The following is a 23056-nucleotide window of genomic DNA, read 5'->3' as shown; positions in this document are numbered from 1 at the left end:
CGAGGAAAGCGAAAACCACCACCACTACCTACCTAAACAGTTTTAGTTGCTCCAATTAAATAATACATACATTTGTATATATATTCTACATACACACCACATTACCCGTGTTCTTACCCACATTTTGTGCTACTCAAGTGCATGCCTCATCCTTCAGTTACTGCTGGTGCTCCTCCACCCTGCCCCAATAAGCTACAATAGGATGTGGCACGCCTTCACCTATCCATCAAGCTCAATGCTTGAGGCAACCGTAAATTTGTTCGGTACTCATTGCTTCATTACTAAAACTGTGTTAAACCTACAAGAAACAGTACACATACATTACAATATCCCTGGGACTTTCACCCAGAGAAGGAGAAAGGAAAACTAATGGGTATTTCTTTATAAGCTAATAAAAGGTAGTTTGTTTATTGGAAGCTCTCCTTTTCTGGTAAAAAATACAGCACCTGTTAGTTATAAAGAGGGTAAAAAAAATAACCACTGTTAGTTATACTCTGACGGTTGTCTTTTTTTCAAATTCATGCGAGTGAATGTTTTTAAATCAAAGACCACTGTTCTTTCTCACACAAAATCACCACAGAAGTCGGACAGCCTGCAAGCGTAGCATTCACTATCCCTATTCTTTTAGTTGTTTTTTTTTTTTACATAAGACTTTAATTAAAGAATTTCCCGTTCTTGGGGATTCTTGGGGAAAAGGCACCCTTCAGTGCCCTCAGCTCACAAGCAACTCCCAACCCATTTCCACCGGCGCCTGAAGCCAGATGCTGGGCTTTTTACTTTCCTCTCCTGACTGTCCGGAGAAGCACAACGATAGAAGGAAAAAATCTGCAGCTGAAATCTTCAGCGCCTGTTTGCCTACAGCTCCTAGAGGTCTTCAGAAGCATTCAGATTTTTCCAGTGGCTGCAGAAGGCGACTGATGGGACTACCATGACCGTCTAAACAACACTTCAAAGGAGCACACACCTACTTACAAAACAAGGTAAAAGAAAGTGAAGGTCTCTAACTAGTGTCATGTCAGTATCCTTGATTTGCTCTTTAGGCTTTGCATATTACATTGCAACTTCCACAATTGTTACAGCCCAATAATGTACTCTTCAACACAGGAAGTACTGATGGCAGAAGAAATATCCTTAAAAAGGGAAACGCTGTAGTTAATTCCTTTTTCTAAGTAATATTGCTTGACTGGCAAAAAGTCCTGTCATCACCTATTTGTTCTTTACTCTTTACAAGAAGGAAAACACACACACTCCACAGTGTTTGTGGGTCTTCTAACCAAAACCCCTCCATCTCTCTTACAGCTGAATTTTGAAGGTAGTATAGAGGTTACACCACAAAATGTTTTAAGGAAAACTTGATTTTACAAGTCTCCTAAAATCACAAATACTGCTCATCTTTTGAATACTCCATGTATTCCATGTAATGACACGTAATGTAATGATAACAACACTGGGATGCATAGCCTACAGGAACTCTGCATCAGAGAAGATGACTTAATTTCTCTAAACTCCGTCTACCAGGGCTGACAGAGGCTCCACTGAAACTCCTTAGCTGGTATAAGCTCTTTGAATGTCCTGGTTTATTACTCCTTCAGTTTAAGCTGCTGTCTTCAGGTACCATATTTCCGAAACAAGTAACTGCTCTATCTGGCACTGTTCTCTTGGCCATGCTACCAGGGTTTTCCTCATCCAATAATGTTTTTTTTCCCCCCTCCTCCCTGATAAAAACTTGTGGAGTGTTTAATTTCTAACGCCAGTGCTCTAATGAGATAATTGCTCAAATTGGAGGGTAAAAGAAAGTGAGTTTTGTAGCTTCTACACCTGAATATTTCCCCTATCTTCAATATGTTCTTTAGATCACTTTCTTTAAAGGTTTAGCTGTATTTCTTTCTGCCTCATTTCTCTTTCTCTGAAAGAACAGCACAGCACAGTTGCATAAGATGTAAAGTGCAGTGCCTAAAAACCATCTGCTCAGTCTGCTTTCATTAGTGCATCACATCAAGGGTTTCAGGGTTTTCTGGGTTTATTTTTGTAACACAGATACCATTACTTAAATGTCTAATAAAAATACAAGAGTTCGTTTTTCATGTTCTTACAGGGAAGCTATGCTAATATATTATTCAGCCATGTCATCTCAGCTGTCAGTTTTGCGAAACTTATGATTAAACCCACTTAAGTGTTGTGTACACTTCACCTGCTTTACATGACTGTCTACATGAGCTCATGTTTTGTGTCTCCTGATATATTCTCAACCATAACTGAAGCCTGATGATAAGCTTATTCATATTAATGAAAACCAGAAGAAAATACCTTAGAAATCAGCGAAGTCACCCAGATGTAGTGGAATTTAATGGAGTCAGAATCTGGCCTTCAGTTACAACTACAGATTGATGAAATGCTCTCAAGTCAGCGCTACTACTCTGCTATAAAAACAACCATTAAATCTAACTAATAGGTGTGAGCTATCACTGAGATGAAGCCATTAGTTTAGCATGGCCTCCCTTACCCGTTTTTCTAGCAGAAATGCTGCAGCTCAGCCAAAAATTCAGGGAAGATCGGTACTCTAGGATCTTCTAGTATCCCATCTGGATTCACTGGAGGAAATCCATCTGGGGATTAGCAGAACCTTCACGTACCTTGCGGTTCCCACGTGTGCAGGCCATGTCTGCGAGAGCTTCAGTACCGAAGCTGCCATGAAAGGTCAGAGCCTGGCACGGCACAAACCTCCACCTGCCCACTGTCACAGAGACACGCGTGTCAGCTCCTCTCCCTGACTCCGGAAAGGCACGGAAGGCTGCTCATCCCCATCGCCGGGGGAGCCCAGATAGCGACCTTCCATCCATAAGGGCAAGCGGAAGCCTGTCATCAGCGGCTTCAGGGAAGGCTTGGAGTATCACTTTTATCTCCCTCCCGCCTTCCCCCACCAAAAGGCAAACGCCTACACCTAAAAGCTACCAGCCTGGCAATGAAGGTCTGCAGCCCTTCCTCTCCTACTTGTCTGCCTCCCCCACCCACTTGGCCCGTCTGACAGACGCTGCCTTCCTTCCCCCAACAATCAGTTTGGAACTGTGGAAACTCAACCTTCCTTTCCACCACCTACAAGCCCATACAGATCCCTGGACAACCTTTCCCAGTCACCTCTTACAGAATACACGATGCCCTGGAGATTCTCCTGTTCCTCTTCTCTTGGAGGGAAGCAGCACCATCAGTAGTCTGGGAGAGAGCCGTAATGTGGCTGTGGAGTCGGTGGAAGATCCTCACTCACCAAGGTGTATCAGAGAGCAACTGCAAACAACTGAGTGTCTTCCCAATCCCTCCACCTTCCGGTATGGCAATGACCGTCACCACGGTCATACCTAACTAGGATGTACTGCTGGCACGGCAGCAGGGCTGAATGGCACAGTTAGAGGAAGGAGGGCAAGAAACAGACGAGAGCAAAGCAGGAATCGAGTAAGACCACGCCATTTAATAACAACCTGGACTGATTCTACCCATCCCTCAGCTTTCCTTTGGAGAGTGCAGAACTGGGTCCTTCCAAAACAGTCATCCCCGAGTTTTAAGACTGCTTTGCTTCAAGAACAACTCCTACTAGCCCACCAAGTTGGCTCTATCTGTCCTAGTGGCCTTTAGCACCACCCAAGTAATGACACCATTGCACCCTCGGGCACCAGAATACACCCCCACCATCACCCCAGGCATGCAACACGTACCTCGGTTTGTCCTGCCCTGCGACCACCACTCGAATGAGCTACAGCACAGCCCCCTGCCACCAGACGCTGCCAAAAGGAAAGGAGGGAACCCCCACCCGCACGTTTGCCCTATGACAGGGGCACTGCACGGGTGATGGGGAAGATCCAAAGTCAAACACTATGTCGGGCAGATCCAGCCAGCCCTGAGGGCACCCTGAGCGCTGTGGGTGCAACCTTTCAGGTGGTGCTGGGAGAAGGACCAGGGGAAGGAATCACTCCCGGGAGCAAGCGCATTTATCAGTATAGATGCAGCCTGTATGCCGGACGTATAGATTCAAGTCTTAGTCTACACCTTATTTATGGGAAGAAACTTTTCCATCCCTAAACCAAAAAGCATAAACTTGTCCTAACTTTATACAACAATTCACAGATGCACAGAATGCACTTGTCAGCTTGTAAAATAAAAATAAAAGAATTTCTCGTAAAAAAGAAGCATGAGGTTTAATTAAAATGCTTCTGCATCAAAAGGGGCTATTTTAACATGGCATTGCAGACTTTGTTGTACATCCCACAATACCAACTACTGCTTCATCGGTAGTAATAAGCTAACATTCTTATCAGCCCAGCCCCAGAAAAAAACTTCACTAAATCTCCATTTTTCTTACCACACTATATATACAGTCTTTATGGTACAAAACCTTAAATTTGCACTGTAAGCAGTCAAAATAAATAGAAAAAAAAGTTTTAAGATTAAAATCTGTATGGAAATTATTTCTGATTGTTCAACATGCAATAGATTTTTCTAGTTAAAAAAAAAAGATGAAAAACTGTATCCAAAAAATTTATTCTTACCATGCAACACCATCCAAGATTACTTAAATATTTATTGTCTGCTACTAAACATGTGAAATGGCCGAAGTTTCCATTTCCTGAACTCATTGATTAAAAATAGGAACTTTTAACTACAGTAGCAAGAACTCAAAAAGGTTCACAAAGGAGCAAAGAATTTAGAAACCTGGGAAATCTGTGCTTCACCAAAAGCCTACAGGAGACCAACCAATTCAGTGGATCAAGAAGCATGTAATCGCAACATAGAGAACTTATGTGGAAAACATTCCTAACAACTTCTTAACTGTTTTCACTAAGTCTTCTAATGAGAGGAAGCCAGAGCTAAGCATAGATGTAAACATATTTACTAGTGGGAGATAAAACATCACTGTTAGAATTCTTGCAGAACAGAAATATAATCAAACAAATGAAAAGGTGCTTAGAACACCGTGGTTATGATAAGGCATTAGGGAGACAACACCCACGCAAATACGAGCGTCCGATGGAACACTGTGTAGTACCACAGGCTCCGAACAGCACCTACCCTTGATGAAAAACCCAACATTCTGGATCTGACACGGAGAGTTTTAATGAAGTTTTCCAAGGGTAATGAGTTCATTTTTAACAGATGTTCAGAAGGAATGACTCCAAAGAGTAGCTGTGCTCAAGACAGTGGCAGTAAATAGATGAAATTATACAGATGGGCTGCTTGTGTATGTTGTCACATCATGATTTACTAGAAAATAGATATGAAGCTCCAGTTTGGGCACAAAGCTCTTTTTTTTGTTTTGTTTGTTTTGTGGGTTTTTTTTTGTTTTTTTGGGTTTTTTGTATGTTGGTTTTTTTATGTTTGTTTTTTGAGGGGGGAGAGTGGGGCACATTTGCCATTTTTTATCAACTTAGTTTAAAAAAAATGGGTAGAGTCTACCACTGATTTTTTTTTTTAGTCTACATGTATTTAATGTATTTCAGTAAAATTACATCCCATTTTTGGCTCAGAAAAAACAGGTCAAATATTGATTTTTAGATTATCTTGAAGAAATGAAGTTTATTCCATTTTACAGTAAAGACACATAGTACTTGTTCTCTCCCTGCCAACTCTAAGTGTTGCTAGCCAACAAAAGTTTAACCAACAAAAAATTTTCTCAGCAATTATTGTTACCAAGGGTGCAATTTAAACTATTCCTACAAAGCATGTAAAATCCTTATAAAATGTTAAAGTATTCTGTAGCATTGAGAATAAATTAGGAGCAAGCAATCCTGTGTTTACCAGTCAGCTGAGTGGGTCTGTGTCATAGTGTAATTCTAACGTACTTAAAACCAAGAGTGATAAAATAATACTCAGGACACTTCCTTTTGCTTAATTTGTTCTACCTTTGTGATAGAAGTCATAAGACCACCACACACTGGCAAACCTCCAAGTAGCAGGAGATAAAATTTTCACATAGCACGCTGACTTTGGGAAATACTGTTTTCAGGGCTGCTTCAGCACCTAATTACTTTATAATTCTTGAGCATCAGAAAATCATTTTAAGTGGGATATTCTCACCTGATTCATATTTTGGGGGCATTTTTTGGGGTGTTTTTTTACTCAATCTCAAAAAGCTTAGGTTCTTGCACTCTGTGAAGTTTTCCTATTTTACATAAAATACGAAGACTGACCGCCATGTGTCCAGAAACCTCTGAGATTGGGCTCTGTCCTATGTAACGTTTTTTATGGCAATTTTGTTGTCAGAGATGGACAGTTAATCTTCATAATATCAGTTAAGCTTTGGGGCTTTCACAGAAGCATTCTCTGAATTAGAGGATTTTGTGAATCCTCTTTCTCTGGACAATATAATCAGCAAGACGTGCCTGGTATCTTTTCACACCTAAGAAAATGCCACCTTGTGAATACCCTAGAAGACACCCTTGCAAAATATTCCTAGTGGCAACTGACCCTGAGAATGCAAATTCCATAACACACAGGACAGTGTATGACTTTCCCTGCTCCATGCCTTTAGAGCTCAGAGTGAAGAACAGGCTGTTTAAGGCAACAAAAATTCTGTACGTGTTCCTGATACCAGATCTAAGCAAGGGGAGCCTGAAGTTACACAACTGTTAGAGATCAAGGCAGTCTAACAGTAATCCTTGTTAGGTCACAGCAACTCTTCAAAACTACATTCACACAGGTGGATCTAACAAATTTAATAATAAAAAAGCAAAAAAGCCATCTCCTGTAAAATAAACAAAAAAGGACAGAGATCCTTGTGGACGTTTCTGGATCCTTCTGAACATTACACAGCGAACGCGGTTCACAGGAGAACCCCTTCTTGTGTCTGATGTCCACAAACAAGGTTTGTTCTCTGGAAACTGGCAAAAAAAGTCCTTCGTACCTTGGTGTGTGTTAAAACTCGGAGGATTCGCTCCTCCCTTTTCAGTGTGCTCAAACTAAGGCCACCAAAGACACTGTCTCTGGTTTTGAATTACTGGCACCGGCTCCCCTGTTCTCCCTCCTCGGGAGGGAGAGCTCTGCCTTTACTTCTGAGCAGACAGGTAGGAGTAAAGACAATTCCTTTATCGCAGCTAAAGGAACTCTGCATTTCCTTCTGTCTGAAAGGAACCAGCTGGAACACTCTATGATTTCTAAGTGTGAACAATGCTCTGAACCTTAATTTTGTGAGTGGATTAAAGAAGAAAAATCTCAAGGACCAATATTACACCCCACAAAATAAATAAAAATGTGTTACAAACAAGTTCTTCTATTTGCTTTCTATGTCTTTCAAACGTGACAATCTAGAAAGTCCCCAAACATCTGTTCCTAAAAATGCAATTCCCAACAAGCTTTTATTCCTGGGAAAAAAAAAAATATTAGAGAGTCCAGTTAAAAATCCCACATCACCACAGAACTCCCAAGCCTAGTAATTCCCATTTTCTGACACTCAGGCACACATGATAGGAACCACAAACTTCAGAAAGAGCAAAACCACCATGGAGGTAGTAACATGCCAGTATTTGCTGTACTGGCAGATGGGCAGACCTGCATGTGCACACATGTCTGATAACACGACTTAACACTGCAGGCTTTAATAATCAGTCTCAGTGGGAGGACACATGACTATTACAGAAAGAGCAATACTAAATGCCTGTACGTAAACTCACTGCACAGTAATCTCAAGCTGTGAGGAGCAACATTTTGTGTTTAGGACCATACTAAAATGTCTTCCAATTACTCTTTTTAAATTTATTTATGCAATTCGTTAGAAAATAACTATCTATGTTATTTTATAGTCTTTATATTTATTTTTATACACATATATATTTATATATTAAAATATTGCCTATTAAATATATTTAAATCATTACAAGGGGCAATCTTCAGGAAGAGAAACCAGTGATGGTCGTGTCAAAGCAGTTCTTTGTTCCAATCATGAAGCCAGCTGGTATATTCCTGAGCACCAGCAACACTCTGGACAGCACAAGAGCCAGAATATCTCCAGTGGGTGAAGCTTCAGACCTTTTTGTTTCGTTCGAACCCAGACAAACACAATACAGGCCGGTTAAGACCCTACAACACTGCTAGAACATCCTGCCGCACGTGTGGAGGAAGGCAGACACCTTTCAATAACCAGTTCCTTCATTTAAGTAACCTTGCTTTAAATAGTGTTCATATTAATTGTATCAAAATATGCCCCATTAGAATTCAAATTTTGGACCCAAAACTCTGTAGGAGCCTGGACTACTTGACAGAAGAAAGGAAGACTCCAAGAGAATAAACCAGCACTTCACTGAAATGCCGAATTCCTCAGTTATTAATGTTCCTTTCTTAGGTAAATGTAATCAGGTCCATGGAAGTTTCTCTTCAACACTGCAATCCAAGTTAAAACATGTCTTTAAAATACAATGTATTTCACAATACAGGCAAGCATTCGGCAGTTGGATGAAATCATTATCGCCCCCGCTGAAGAGGTAACAGGGGCTGACAGGCTCGGTTCTGCACAGAAGCTTCCCCCCAGCTCGGACAGGAGTTGGGAAGGCAAGTGGTAACAACGCCCGCAGACAGATACAGCAGACTAGTGACACTGTGACTCCCTTGCAACTCAAAAAACAGTCCATGCTTCCAGAAATTCGAAGCAAAGCAGCAGAATATGAAGGAGAGTTTGAAAAATGCAGCTCGTGTCAAGTAAACAAATAACGCAGGAACATGATCATCATCAGCAGCACTTGAAAGCAAATATTCTAGTAGCTAAAACCCCCGAGCTGCTCCTGATTGACTCCACATGAGTAAATGAGGATCTTGTTTCCAATTTAGCTTCAAACACTTTCACTTGTTCTGGCATAAATGCATACGGAATGAATCTGGAGCCATTTTTTAACCCACAGTTCAATTTAAAACACGACGTACAAGTAAGGTAATGGAAAACGTTTGTATTGTTCTGCCACCCACTTACTCTCTGGCAGCGCACACTGCACATACTGTGGTATTTTGACATTGAGAATGGGTAAGAAAGTTTATACGGCAAAAATCAGCAAAACTGAAGATGTCTCCGCATTTTAATGCCATTACAAGCCGTTAAAAGTCAAATCCTGCTCTCCCTGGAGCTTAAACTGGCTTCAGCAGCTTTGTTTACACACATCATATGTAAGCATGAACCTCATTAATGCGTAACTCCCTTGCTGAAAAGAAGTTTCTCACAATATTAAAAATATGGATCAGATATATTAACCAAAATTAAGCATCTTCTGAATATTCCTTACCTGGAATAATAAATGACCTATTATATTCTTAAAAAGTGGAAGTTTATTAATATGCCTCAAAACAAACATAAAAATTTTGTCGTCTCTAATGCAAATCCAGCATCTTAAAGATTGACCCTTAGAACTTCTAAATGATACAGCCTAATTACATAGGTGCCGTGGGAAACAGTCCTGTATGAAACTTTTTATGCAAAGTAGGGCTTCTGTTATTAGCATATAGCTGTCACTTGAAAACTACAGAGTTAAAACAGTTGACCGAAAAAATCTTAAAACTGCAAGTGTCCTCCAAGTTAAAACTGGTATTGCACATACAATCTCAAAAAATTTAGTTCTGATTTTCAGTGCTTCTCCCTCCCTTCCCTAGGCTCCTTATTTGGAATTTACTTTTCTACAAAACAAGTCTCCACATATTTAAAAATGGCAGGGTTTTTGTTGTTTGTTTTTTGGTGGTGTTCTTTGATTTTTAATCAGCTTTAGCAAATAAAAATGGGAAGCAGCAGTAAATTTAAGATGGAAAGGAGAATACCTCAATTCTCTGAAAGGTTGCTTCAGTTACAAAAGCTATTTGGGGATGTTTTCCACCCCCCTTTTTCAGCTTTTCAGAAAAAAATACAAAGTGATTTTTTTCAGTTTGTGTCTCAGCCGTACCAGCGACTTTCACTTCACTTAATTTGGTGTCTTGAAGCAGAGGTCAACAGCTGTTCTTCTGGCCTCTAGCACCACCCCCCCCCATACACTAGCGCCTCTGACCTGAAAACTCCGTATTAACGTTCCCCTTTTTTCCTCCCCCCTTATGAAGATTCTGTCTTCTGGTAAGATCCAGTTTGCTTCTTGATTTCCTGCCTCTATCCCGTAACACCAGCTTTTTTAATGACTAATTCATGCAAGAAGGGGTAGGGGGTGTCTCTTTGTTTAATAGCAGAAGCAAAATCTCATTAATGTTTGTCTGCAGGTGACTGTACGAAGTTTGCATCTCCAGCTGACGGAGCCAGACCAGTAAAACCTCTGGCACACCAGTAAAACCTTTGGCACGTAACACAGCCACCAGGGCCTGCGCCCGCAGAACCAGCGCAGCTGCAGAAGTGCTGGGTGCATGTTACGGCTCCAGTGCAGGCAGGAGGCGGGCAGCAACGTGCAATAGCTACAGCAGATGGCTTAATAGGATAGACAAGACTTTGAGTGCAGTGGGCGCAAAGGACATCGTATTTCATGAAATCACACGTAGCTTTAATATTTCTGTTGACGATTAACACTAAATTGGAACGCAGGCTGAGATTTGCTAGCTTGCAAATTCCTTAGACTTGAAATGTGAAACATCCAAAAGAGATCATTAATAGATCATGTTTTCTACTAGGTGGTAGTCAATTAATTAATTAATATCTGGGGAAATGCGTTTACAAAAAAAAAATGCATTAAGCTATGCACTTAACTTATATGTTTTCTTTTCAGCATGTTTTCCATGACCTTATGTAAACAGTTCAGTTCACAAAGCATCTTTCATCCCTGCCAGACAAAGATAAGGCTTGCATAAAGTTTGGGAAAATAATTTTTCACTTTATTAAAATGGCAGATGTAAGATAAAACCATATTGTTTACAGGAAATTATTTCTCTACCGAGCGAGCGCTGTTAGTGGACAACAAACAATCCAGCCCGAGCGCCCGCGCGCTGTCACGCGTCAGGCTTTCTTCTCTTTCAACACCCACGTTAGGGGGCTGCTGTTCCCCAACAGAAAACCTGAATGCAGTGCGTTCCAGAACCGTCTGAACAGAGCACCAGTCCGGATCCTTGCTACTCATACTCAACTACTGTAAAACCACACGGAAGTTTTCAGTCGTTTTAACTATACCCTTACTCACCACACACACACAGAACCCCTGCACAACGTACACTAAGCTGGCTAAAGCGGCACAGCCAGTTAAGAGCATGTGCACCAAATTAGTGGAAGAACAATCTTGAACACAGACAGACCAGAAAAGCAGGTATCAACGTACTTTTATTTAAATATTTGGATTTTTAGCACAAGACAAAACCAGAAGGAACTAAACAGAGAAATCAATGTGTATTTTCAAAGTCGCCACGGAAGAACACATTTAACTGCACCTACGTGTTTCTCAAGAGGAATTTTTGACTGTTAAGTGACTTACTGTTCCACCCTATTATGTGAAACTCCCAGAGACTCACAAACCATGCACACTGTACCCTTTTCCAGCTATTTACCCAGTTTTGTTTCATGCTGTCACTCTAGGATTATGACGTATCTCTTCAAAAACCACCAATACAATGGGAAGAAAAAAGTGAACTACATGATTTAAAACGGAGCTTCAAATTCTGCAGTGTTTTATGCTTGGAATCTTTGATTACATATTCTAGGTTGAAGTTTAACTTTTTGTTTTACTTTAGCACAAACCAGAACAACAAGCATTACCCAATAAATGTGGCTGGGGAGGAACAGTACAATTATTAGTCTATTTAATTCTCAAATTAAGATTTTCACAAGAAAAGTAAAATAAGTTAGCAGCCTACACAACACCCATACATGCAGCCAAGCACACTGAAGGATGCACACAGGCATACTACTCATTGTCCTACCAAACCTCACTTAAAAAAAAGAACACCACACCACTACCACCACCCTCCCCCAACAGTGTAGCTTACCTTTAGAAATTTCATCTCATGATACTGGTCCTGACACTCTCCAGGGAGTGCATTCTCTCCTTTCCCAGGAGCCAAGCTACTTGAAATTGTTTGAAAAGAGTATCATTGTAATGTACTCTACTGCCCATTAATCCAAGGAGTAGCTAAACAAAACTTAACTCCCCCAAAACTGAAACAACTATAAAACTCAAACTCCTGCAAACCCCAACTATTCAAAATACATTAAATTTCAAGCTTCAATAAGCTTTTTTTTTTTAACTCCTATTTAGTTTTTAAGCATCCCATCAAAAGCAGTCACAACTATTCTTTCTATAATAAAACAACATCAAGACTCTGGTTTTGCCGAAACTTAAGTTTCTGCAATAGGAATTCTAGATCTCAAATGCATTTAAAAAAGAAAAAAATCCTACTGAAATAACAAATATATATTCACACCTGATCTGCTCAGATCGTTTACTCACTATCCATGCTACTAATTAAATTAGCTCTGGATCGAGGTACTTGCAGAAAAGCTGAATCATTACACCTTTTGGTTGACAGTAATGTTGATTGGAGGGTTCCTTCTTGCCATCAAACCCTTTTTTGTCACTGGACTATCCCACCACTACATCGGTGTGCGGTACCGCAAAATACATCAAGCAAAGGGAACTGATCCAGAGAGAGAACAAACAGCAAGTGCATTTCACTGCACTCAGTGACGGAATAGAGAGATGTGTATGTACTGCACGTTCCTTTACACGAACAAGGGTAGAAATTCATTGGACAAGTCAAGAGCATATGTCAACGTTAATCACCACATAACACAGAACGGCAAAGCTGCAACACGTTACAGGTTCACAGGTATATCCTTCTCACCTCATCACTTTACGTTGCAATCAAAATCTGGCATTCCCAGAGCACGGTAACCCCTGGCAGGATAATTTTTCACCAGCAACTTGAAGTTCTAGGCATGCCACAAGGCATCTAACTCTGGGGAACAGAATAGACTAGAAAGACACGCAGATTCTTTTCTGGAGGTAAGCTTTTTTAATTACATGGTATTTCCCGAGAAGGACAGTTCACATCCCTCATTCTCCCTTAGGTCACCCCAACTGGAGAAGTCAGAGTTTTGTACCAATTAAACAGATGAACTAAAGTAAGTTTTACTAGGTCTCAATTTATGTACTCAGACACGCACACACAGTAAATACATGGATGTACTGCAGCGATCACACACTAGAATTATCCGAAACCCCAGAATTTGATGCATTGTCTTGCACGCAGTTGTTTGCAGTAGGGTATATGCCATATAGCCTGCTCACAAGGACTTCTACCAATTAAAAAGTTTGGAAGTAAAAATAAAACCACAGCAAAAAGCTTTACTATAGAAAAACGATGCTCATGTATGTGAATTTAAATGAGGAAAGATGCTCTTGATAATTTTCAGAATGTGTCTGGCCTTCTACATAAGAAATGTTACATCTCAGTCCGAGCCTTTCTGATATTCACAGCGATACAAAACAGTAAAAACGATCCTCAAGAAGCCAGATTATGCTTCACAATGATGAATCCCATGTCCTTCATTCTTCCATTTGAACAAAAACATTTTGAACTGTTAAATTTGGTACTTAATATTCTCCAGATGTTGGAGTCATACTCCATTTAACACCACATTCATCACTAGTAAAAATATGATTTCAAGAGGTAAGACATGATGTAAGAAGAGTTATAGGAAAACGAGAGATGCTCATCTCCTTCCTGGTTCTCCTATCCAGATTTTGCCTGTCTAAATGAGATTGTTTTAATTTTGTTAGATACACAGGGCAACAGAAATGGTTAAGTCTGAGTAGTCTTACTGCTGGTTGGTTGGGTTTATTTTAGCATTACCCAATACATCTATTCCTCCTTCGACGATGAGCAAGTAGATAACAATTCTCAATTGCAGCAGTCATTTATTACTTGAAACTGAATACAAGATTTTAGATTATTTCTCTGTCATCAGGGTATCAGAATTACTTTTCAAGCAAAGATATATTATCACAGTTTATTTGTAATTCAAAAATGATACAGAGTTCATCAGTTAAAGACTGTTTCACAATAAATGCGGTTTTATACAGCCCATCTAAAACATAATTTGAGTATTAAGACATTTATAGAAATACATACTACTTCCACAGAAATTAGAGTATTTAAATACAATAAGCTATTTGAATACTACTGAAAAATAGTATTCAGTTCTTGCCAATATGTCACTTGATCATTGAGGAAAGCTGCCTTTCCAAGTCAGTTGAAGTAAACATCCACCCCCCAGCCCTACCACTTGTTATAGCTGAGTGTAGGATGTTTACAGGAACTAAAAATTAGGTTAACAATAAATATACAGCACTGGCTTTCAAGATATCCAAAAATGAATCTGCACAGACACACTCCAATATATTGTGAGCTACAATTCACACAACTCAAAGCACATGAAACACCAAGCCGTACTAACATTATGAAGTTTGAACATATTTTAAACATTTAATCTCCTAAATATCAGAACACAGTAATAGACATGTACAGTCCCTGATGCTGTAGGGGTACAAAAAGGAAAATGGGAGAAAAACTTCTTGCAGCCTGCAGAGATCAGCATTCTGTCGCAATTCACCTGCCAAGGCCCTTGATGCTCAGAGCAGACACCACCTAGAAATCTCAAATTCAAATACTTCTCAAAACTGAAATCCGACACCAAAATATATATGGGAGATGAATGGGGTGGTACAAACTGGGTAACGGTCAAAGATGTCCATCTCAAACTGTTTATGTAAAAATAAACTTTTGTGCTGTTGAATATTTCAACAGTTTCCTTAGTGGGCTAAATTTTACAGCTTTTGATGCTACATTTGTATGTCTCCTAGTTGTGCTGTATTTTCTTAAACTAATGCCCATTTCTCCTCCAGAACTTTAAGGTACTCCTATTATTTTGATCATTTTCATTCTTATTTTCCTCCACATAGATTTAGCTACTGAAAAATACAAGTAATTATAACAAGGGAGCAGAAAATGATTACTTTAGCTTCAACATCTTCTCTTAGATTTTACAAGTATGTTTAATTTAACGTCTACAGTTGCAAACAAACAAGATCTCAGCAGTCCAGTAAAGTAATACTTCAATAAATTCAATCAACCAAGATGCCAAGCCTCAGCCTTCTCAAAGCTCTTGTCCCAACAGGTGTTTTGCAGATTTGCTGGGGAGAAGGAATCACAGATGCAGATTATTTCATACATACAGAAGGGGGGGATGCCCTCCAAGTGTCGAACAGTTGTTCTTTGTATGAAGAAAAACATGAGCTCAAGCATTTCTGCCAAATGCAGCTGCGAGTTCACAGCAAGGAAAGCCAGTGCTTCATGGAGGCCAGCCTAGAGTCGCTGAGGACTTTAATGTATTACTTTTAATCAGTCACAAAACCCACAGGTAATTAATCCAAACCCCAAACGCTAGCCTGCACAGGCACTCCACTCACTCAGCAAGCAAGGACCTTTGTATTCCTCCCTAGCTCTCCCCTCCAAAGGTAAACTGTACATGGCACCTGCATATACAGCATGTGACAAAGTTGCTAGCGCATCTACAATTTCACTTCTTGCCTATGGACCACCAACCCGGTTTTCATTCAGGTATTTTCCTCTGCTCCAAAATTAGTGCACTGAAAAATATCAAAAACTACTCCATGACTCTCTAACATAAGCAATAGTCACAGGCTTCGCATCACCAGGATGGTGTGTCAGATCTCCCTCTTCCATTCCCAAAATTCATTGTTGCCCCGCATTGCCTAGCTCTGCAACACTCGCTTCAATTCCTCCCCACCAACAGAACTGCAAAGCTAGCATGCTGAATTCCCGTCACCCCTTCCCAGCAATCCCAGTAGCAGTGTGAGCTCACCCGGAATCACGGCATAAATATGCATTTGGACAACACTTCAGAAGGCCCCACCTTTTTCAGTTGCAAACAGCCACCATGTTTGAGACATGTCAAGATGTTCAGTACTTTGTATTTCATGTATAGAAAAAAGGAACACTTGGCAAAAAACCCTCAAACAAACAGAAATGCAGTGTCATTTTAAAAAATTTATTTATTTCCTGCAGTTACAAGCCACTTCAATTTGTTTTTTCATGTGCAGACATATGACATCTGTGTAAGTACATGATTAGATACTAGTATAATATAAATGTACGCATAAGTAAAATTCCGCAAGACTGGACTGACAAACTGCACATGAACTGAGCTTATTAAAAAAAAGCAAGTACTGTTATCTGGCACGTGGGAAGGCCAAGGCAGCACTAACCAAAATGTCTACCATATTAATTATGAGACAACACGTTTTGTTAACAGAGAACACTTCCTTTCTTCCAAGTCCAAATACTATATAGAACTAGGAAATGCTAAACATTTATAGCAAAGAAAACTTGGAAAACTACCACCAACACTTTTTGCTTTTTACAGAAATGAAGATCTGTAGATTCTGTTTCAAAGTCCTTATTAATACTTACATGAATTATCAAGCCAAAGAAAATCATGGGTTTTTTTTTAATATTAGCTAACTGAGATGTTAAGTGTGCCCAGTTGCTTTAAGAACAAATCTCTGTAGAGGTGCTGGCAATGAATTAGATCAATAAATAAGTTCACTACCTTCTATCACCATTCATATTCCTATGTCACCAGACAGAACATCCAGCTAACAGGAACAAAACAGTTACAGTCATGGGATCATCACAGAAGACAACTGGCTGTCCTTGGTTCACATTTCGTCATTCACTGCCTGCTTGAAAATCATTATCTTTCCAACGCTTATTAGTCTAGCCTTCCCAGGACTAAGAAATCCTAATAGCTTTAATTCTGATTAAAGACAAAATATTCCACTTTTCTAAGTATGTGTACCTTTGGACATAATCTCATACAGAATCACTATAGCAAAGTGGAACAAATAACACCTAGGTTTATTATAATCAAATAACTTGAACAAAGCCTTTCTTTTAAGTGTTAGGGAATAAAAACATAACATTTTGGGAGGGGGAAGAATGGAGCGCTAAAAGTAGCACAAGAATTTTTCCTGTCTTAGCAGCAGTTACTCACATAGGCCATTCCTTTAAAAACAGAAGATTAAAGAGGAAAAAAAAAAGAAATCCCAGGCAAGATCCAAGAAACAGCATGTGCAGATCCCGCTCTGAGAAAAGCGGAAAGCACTTTTGCACATCACTGTTCAGTTCCAAAACAACTTCAAATCAATCATGTCAACAGGAACAGCTAAGAGTTAATTCTGAAGTACTTCCACAAGCTGTTATTTACATGAACAGTAAACCTTTACAGTGCCACGGTGGGGCTAGCACAAAGATGACTATACCACAAACCACTGTATACCCTATGCATTGTAATGGAAAAACACATCCCATGTCAATTTTTTTTTTTTTTAACCCTTAGCCTTGGGTTACATCTAGCTTACAAACTATAATAGCACCATCAACTCATAAGGAGACTGAGAATGTAGGATTCCAGAAAAAAAAACCAAACCACAAAAAGCAAGGCACATCACAAAATGCGTGCCAAGTATCTGGTGGCATTTATAGTAATTTTTCCTAAGAGTCAAAAGTAACAGAAACTGCTAAAACAGACAACTCAAAGTCAGTCCATTCTATGGGTAACTGCACAAGAAATTAACCACCACTTGCCATTATGTTCCAGTGAAGCATAATTCCATAATTCATACCACAAAGCAGCGAAGGACTCTGTTTTGAGTGACAGATACACAACAGCTTTGTATCTACATTTCAGACGACATCAAGAAATCTTACCTACACTAGTAACAATCAGGTAATTCATTTGAAGGCAATTCCACTGTTAGAGATATATATATGTACATATGTATTTATGACAGCTTTTCCTTCTCACGTTGTCCAAGAATAGCCAGGTGCAGCAAACATCTGACTGAAAGCTAGAACTGGTACAGCTTCCAGTCGGGGATGTTTACAGCAACAGACTACTATACATCACTGCAACTGTCTAAGAGTGCAAAGCAGCTGCTCACCTTTAGAGAAGGGGAAATAAAAAAGAAAAAAATTAAGACATCCTTCTATAACATCCCAACCAATTACTGTTCAGCTAATTCCAAAAGAAAACCTTATTTTCACATTCAGTAACAAAAACAGTTCTAGATTCTAACCTTACATTAAATTACAAAGTTTCTAACTGCAACATCTAGAATATAAATTCTCAATTTTTAATATATTTTAAGACCTCTTTAGGTTCAAATATACTTATTTTAAATTATATATTTGTAAATATAAAATTCATTTACACATTTAAAATATAAAATAAAACAATTTTTAAAAATAATAATCCATTGACTTTACTTCCTGATACCTTCATTCCTGGCGCTCTCAAATAAATGGACTTCCACTTTGAACCTCCCATGAATTTTGCAAATAGCTATCCTTTCATAATTATTTTCATTTTGCATCTAGCTTTATTTAAAGATATAACGTACAAGCAAAACAAGCCACATTAATAATAAAGAAAATGTCAGAAAGAGCAACTTGCCAGAATTCTGAAAATACTTAACTTTCTGCATCAGTGTAATACCGGTGTTGGTATTACAACCAAGTAAAAAAGGCAACCCAAACTCACTTATCTTTGGGTAAGCATTAAAGGAGGATGACAAGGTGGGAGGCAAGTAATAACCTCAAGATGGAACAATTTTACTCCCCACCTTCAACAAGTTACTACCAAAACTCCCCTAAGGCTGCATTCTGTTCTACACCGATTTTCCTCTAAGTTAAAAGAGCCTTCACAATATTAAAAAATAATATTTCCAAAGCTTAACACTTAAAAAGAAAATAATCTAATTTAAACCAAAGTAATTTATTAAGTGCATTTCACTGAGTCGTTGCATATTCTCCCAACACACCGATTCCAGTGTTGTGCATAGAAGTAATCCAAAATCAAAATTCAAAGGACTCCTGTGGTGCTCCTGCTGTTGTGAAAGTTTATTCTTTGTAATGAACGTGGAGGGTCTGAAACTGCTATCAGTAGTTTATCTTTTGTTTTAACCATAAAATTCTGCCTTGATCATATTCATGTAATACTTATATACCTTTTGTCGTTTATACTGGAGTATCTTCCTTTTGCTAACAGGGATGAAAGCAGACTATGTACTCACATTTAGCAGCCTTTATCCCTTAAAAAAGGAAATAATTTTGCAGGTAAAAAGCTTTCTACTGCCAGATTGTATGTAAATTTCAGCAATTTAAGGTTGCTTATTCTGGGGGGTTCTGTTTAGGCCTCCACAACTACTCATCAAAAGAAGAATTATGGCAAGGAGTTTAAGAGTGAAGAAAAACTACCAAAGTCAAGATTTCCCAGTTACAGAAACCTAAGCACATCCAATTTTCAAATGTCGACTTCCTCCTGAAACATGAAAACTTGTTAGTAGTAAGTGAATTTCGTTATTACAGCAGTATGCCAAGATTAACGAGGAAGCTGCATGCAGTCACTATGGATACCGTGCTGACCTTCATTATTTTTGACAATAAATAGTTAAAAAGCCAGTGGTCACTTGCAACAAAGGCCTCTTCAGGCTGTTCCAAAACTGAAAATTCCTATTTTACATTGGAAAGAAATAGGCTATTTCATGCAGAGGTAGGCACATGGTATTTGACTAATTAGGCTGCTGAGCATTAAGTTGCAATGAACCATTTCTTACACTGCTTTTCTTTAACACTTCTTAAGGAATAATGAAGGTTACTACAATGTCACCTGCCCGAAGAGAACAAACTCCACAACCTCCTTTTGTTTTAACATGTAGATCACTACAGGACGGCCAATATACACAAGATTGAAGTCTGTTGTTGCTTTATCAAACTCACTGTCAACTATAAATACTTGTACAGCATCTTAAAGTTATTAAGTTTGTATAAAAGGAGTTGAAAATTTCATTTCCAAATGTGGTGTTAAAAATGTAGAGGAATTACAGACCACTTTATACAACTACATACTTGAAAGATACTTCTATAAAAGTGCAATCAAAATTGAAGCCATGTATTTACTGAGATGCACCTTCAGCTATTTTCCCCAAACACTTTTTTTCAAACAAACTTAAGTAGATGGCATACTCCAGCTTTCATTAAAGGCACTGTCCTCTCATTTTTGTAAAGCTTAAAAGCTCTAAAAAAACCCAGCATCTGCTCTAATATCACAAACTGAAGAACATTGACTGCTGGCTTCTGTTAATGCCTTTAACTGTTTTTCTTAAGAACAGCAATAAAGACATTCTTTGAAATCCTCTCCTACCTCCACATGCAGAAAACACACAGAACAATGTAAATCTGAGGCTACACAAAGTCCTCCTGACACAAGAAATTTACCTATTCCTCATTCTCCAACAGCAATGTGTGATGCCTAGGAACTGTTCTTCAGCTGTCAAGACTACAGAATAACAAGAAAGGTTTAATATTAAAAAAAGGGACACCATTATGATACCTTAAGTTTGCGTTCATTCACAATTTCTAAATGAAAGCCATGCAGGCCACAGAGATTTACTGCAATTTTCCCAAGCCTCAACCATTACTTTTTACCAGTCACACTGAACTTTTACTGCAGCTTCAATGAACACCTCAAGCAAGGAGTTCAATGAGATGGAAGGAGAAAGGAAGAAGGTGAGTAGGCAAGCAGGCAAAGAGAGCTTTCTTCTCTTCTCCTCACATCTGAAGACATCCTCACTCTACAATCAGCACAACCACTGTAACTCATTGAATTTGAAGCCTCAGTTGTCACACCAAAATTGTTAAACGTAAACAAAGTGAAAAGAAGCCTGTCTGTGTGTGCACACTCCTGTGCGTGTTTTGGAGTCAAGGCTTTGTCAAGCCCTCCAGCTATCAGTCAGAGCAGTTTAGCCACAGATGTCTGACGCAAGCAAAAAAGTGACTACAACTGACAGAGGAAGACAGATGCTCCCTACTGCTGCTTTTTTTTTTTTCCTGTTTTTTTTTGGTGTTTTTTTGGGTTTTTTTTTGTTTGTTTGTTTTTTAAGTCAGGCATAACAACAAGGAAATAATTCAGAATTAAATACTAAATCCTAAATATAAAAAGGTATTCTTGAACTGCACACAGATTTAAAAAAAAAGCAGGAAGAACTTCCATTGTGGAGTCAACAGTCAGCATTCACCAATTTTCTAGTAGTTAAATCTGGATTTAAAAATTCAGTAGTATACTACAGTGTAGACTGTTTAAAGACTAATCCTACATGAATTGATACGCTCTCAATATGCTCTTTGCCTACCTCCCACAAACTCCTCTTCTTAAGTATAAATCTAGGCAAAAAACCTAATATAAATGCAGACATTTGGTTTTAATAGTTTCTTCCCCTTTCTACCTTAAATATAAGGGTTTTTTTTCTTTTTTTTTTTTTTTTTTTCTTCCCCTCCTTTCTCTGGTGGGGCAAGGGGGGTCAGGGAGGGGAGAACAACTGCTTTTCACTAGACAGTTTATTTCTAAACTAATGCTCAAAGAAATTTATCCAACTCTGAAGTATCAAGTGATTAAATTTTCACCATTTTTATACATTTTTAACTAGCCCTATAGTTCACAAGCATTTTTATTCCACTTTTTCAGGGATCACAAAGAATAAGCTATTTGCCCTGGGTCAAACAGTGCCTGAATCAGCATTACATTCTAAAGAACTATAGCTGCAGCTCATATGTAATCCAAACCACATCATCTCCAATGGCACTTGTGTCATGCGATTCACATGTGTGTTGCTGCCTTGAATACTGATTGTATGTCATAGTGAGCTAACACCCACAGAGAGTTCACTTCAGCACTAGAAGTTAACAATGCATGATAAATTATGATGAAGAAGTACTAAGTAGTTTTAATACTGCATTTCCTGCATATTTTCAGGAAAGCACGCGCTGCTTCTTTTGATCACTAATACATATGCAGTACAACTAGCAATTTTGGTGCAAAAGTTAGATATTTTTAAAATTGCACCGTGAATTCTAAAACTGACAGAAAATGAATATCATTACCAATTGTAAAGAAAGAGAAGAAAGTGTCTTGATACTTTAAAAATGTATGGGAAAGCAGGAATGTAGAATGTTACTAACACAGCTGAGACCAAATTTAAGTGAGGGCTGGATGCATATGCCATACATACATAATTATTTCAGAAAAACAAACACCTGTAAGTCTGTTGTTGTAAAATAATATTCTTATCTGTCAAAAAGATCTAAAGGAGGACAAACTACAGAAAAAGGATGATGTGAGCCAAAATAAAGTTACGGTCCTGTTTCAAAAGTGCCCCACATCTCAGGCCACAAAGTTAGAAAAAAATATCATAAAGTTAGTCTGCTATGGCTAAGAATGATAGCAGCAATTGCCACAGGTTTTGTATTCCTCAGGTTGAGGAACATAGCTGAGCCTCAAGAAACCATATATTTCTATAATATCATCTTGACTCTCCATTAGGAGAGTTATTCGGTCAAATTAAGTCTTTACTTCCAGTAACTTGGGAAGTTCTGCAGTAATCAGTCATCTGCACAGTCACTACAGGTGGCAGGAATTGGCTAATTCAAGGCCATTTTGCTTTAATAATTACAAAAAAAAAAAATCAATCTACCACACTAAGAACTTAACATAATGAACTGTCCTCATAAGAATCCCAACTAATAGCTTAACTTGCAATCAAGAACATAAAAAGGATTATTAGCACCCTTACTTCTATTTCTTTTCCTCAGAACACACACATTCAGCAGTTTATATTGCTACATGATACATAGCAACACACACTGTTACTTTTGCTTTTTTTTTCAGTTTTAAACTTTTCTAGCACGATGACTACAGCACAGTGCATTGTCCGTAAGAGAAACCTGAACAACTAGAACTAAAAACTTAGGAGAAACGTTCATAGCCTGAATGTATTAGGCCAGAACTCACATAAATATTCAATCACTTTCCTTCTGTTTCCATAGAAGTATTCTTCCTTCAGATCTACAGGAAATTGATTATACAAACTCAATGGGTTTAACATATAACTCGATATTGCTGTCCACAGTGTAATTTTAGTTTCATAGTTTCAGCCATTTACCTTTCTCTTTTGAGTCCTTCTTATAGGAAAGGAATTTTTGCTTCATTCTCAGTAAA

The 23056-nt window shown here is 38.7% G+C and overlaps 1 protein-coding gene across 1 annotated transcript in view; it reads right to left on the bottom strand.

Moving 5' to 3' along the window:
* Positions 1–23056, bottom strand: part of ZFAT (zinc finger and AT-hook domain containing) — a 129088-nt gene that overhangs the window by 105750 nt on the left and 282 nt on the right. The gene's annotated exons all lie outside the window — the stretch shown is intronic.

This window comes from Falco naumanni, chromosome 3, assembly GCF_017639655.2.
Source record: "Falco naumanni isolate bFalNau1 chromosome 3, bFalNau1.pat, whole genome shotgun sequence".
NCBI classification, from domain to species: Eukaryota; Metazoa; Chordata; class Aves; order Falconiformes; family Falconidae; genus Falco; species Falco naumanni.
This window is presented reverse-complemented; position numbering and strand designations above follow the sequence as displayed.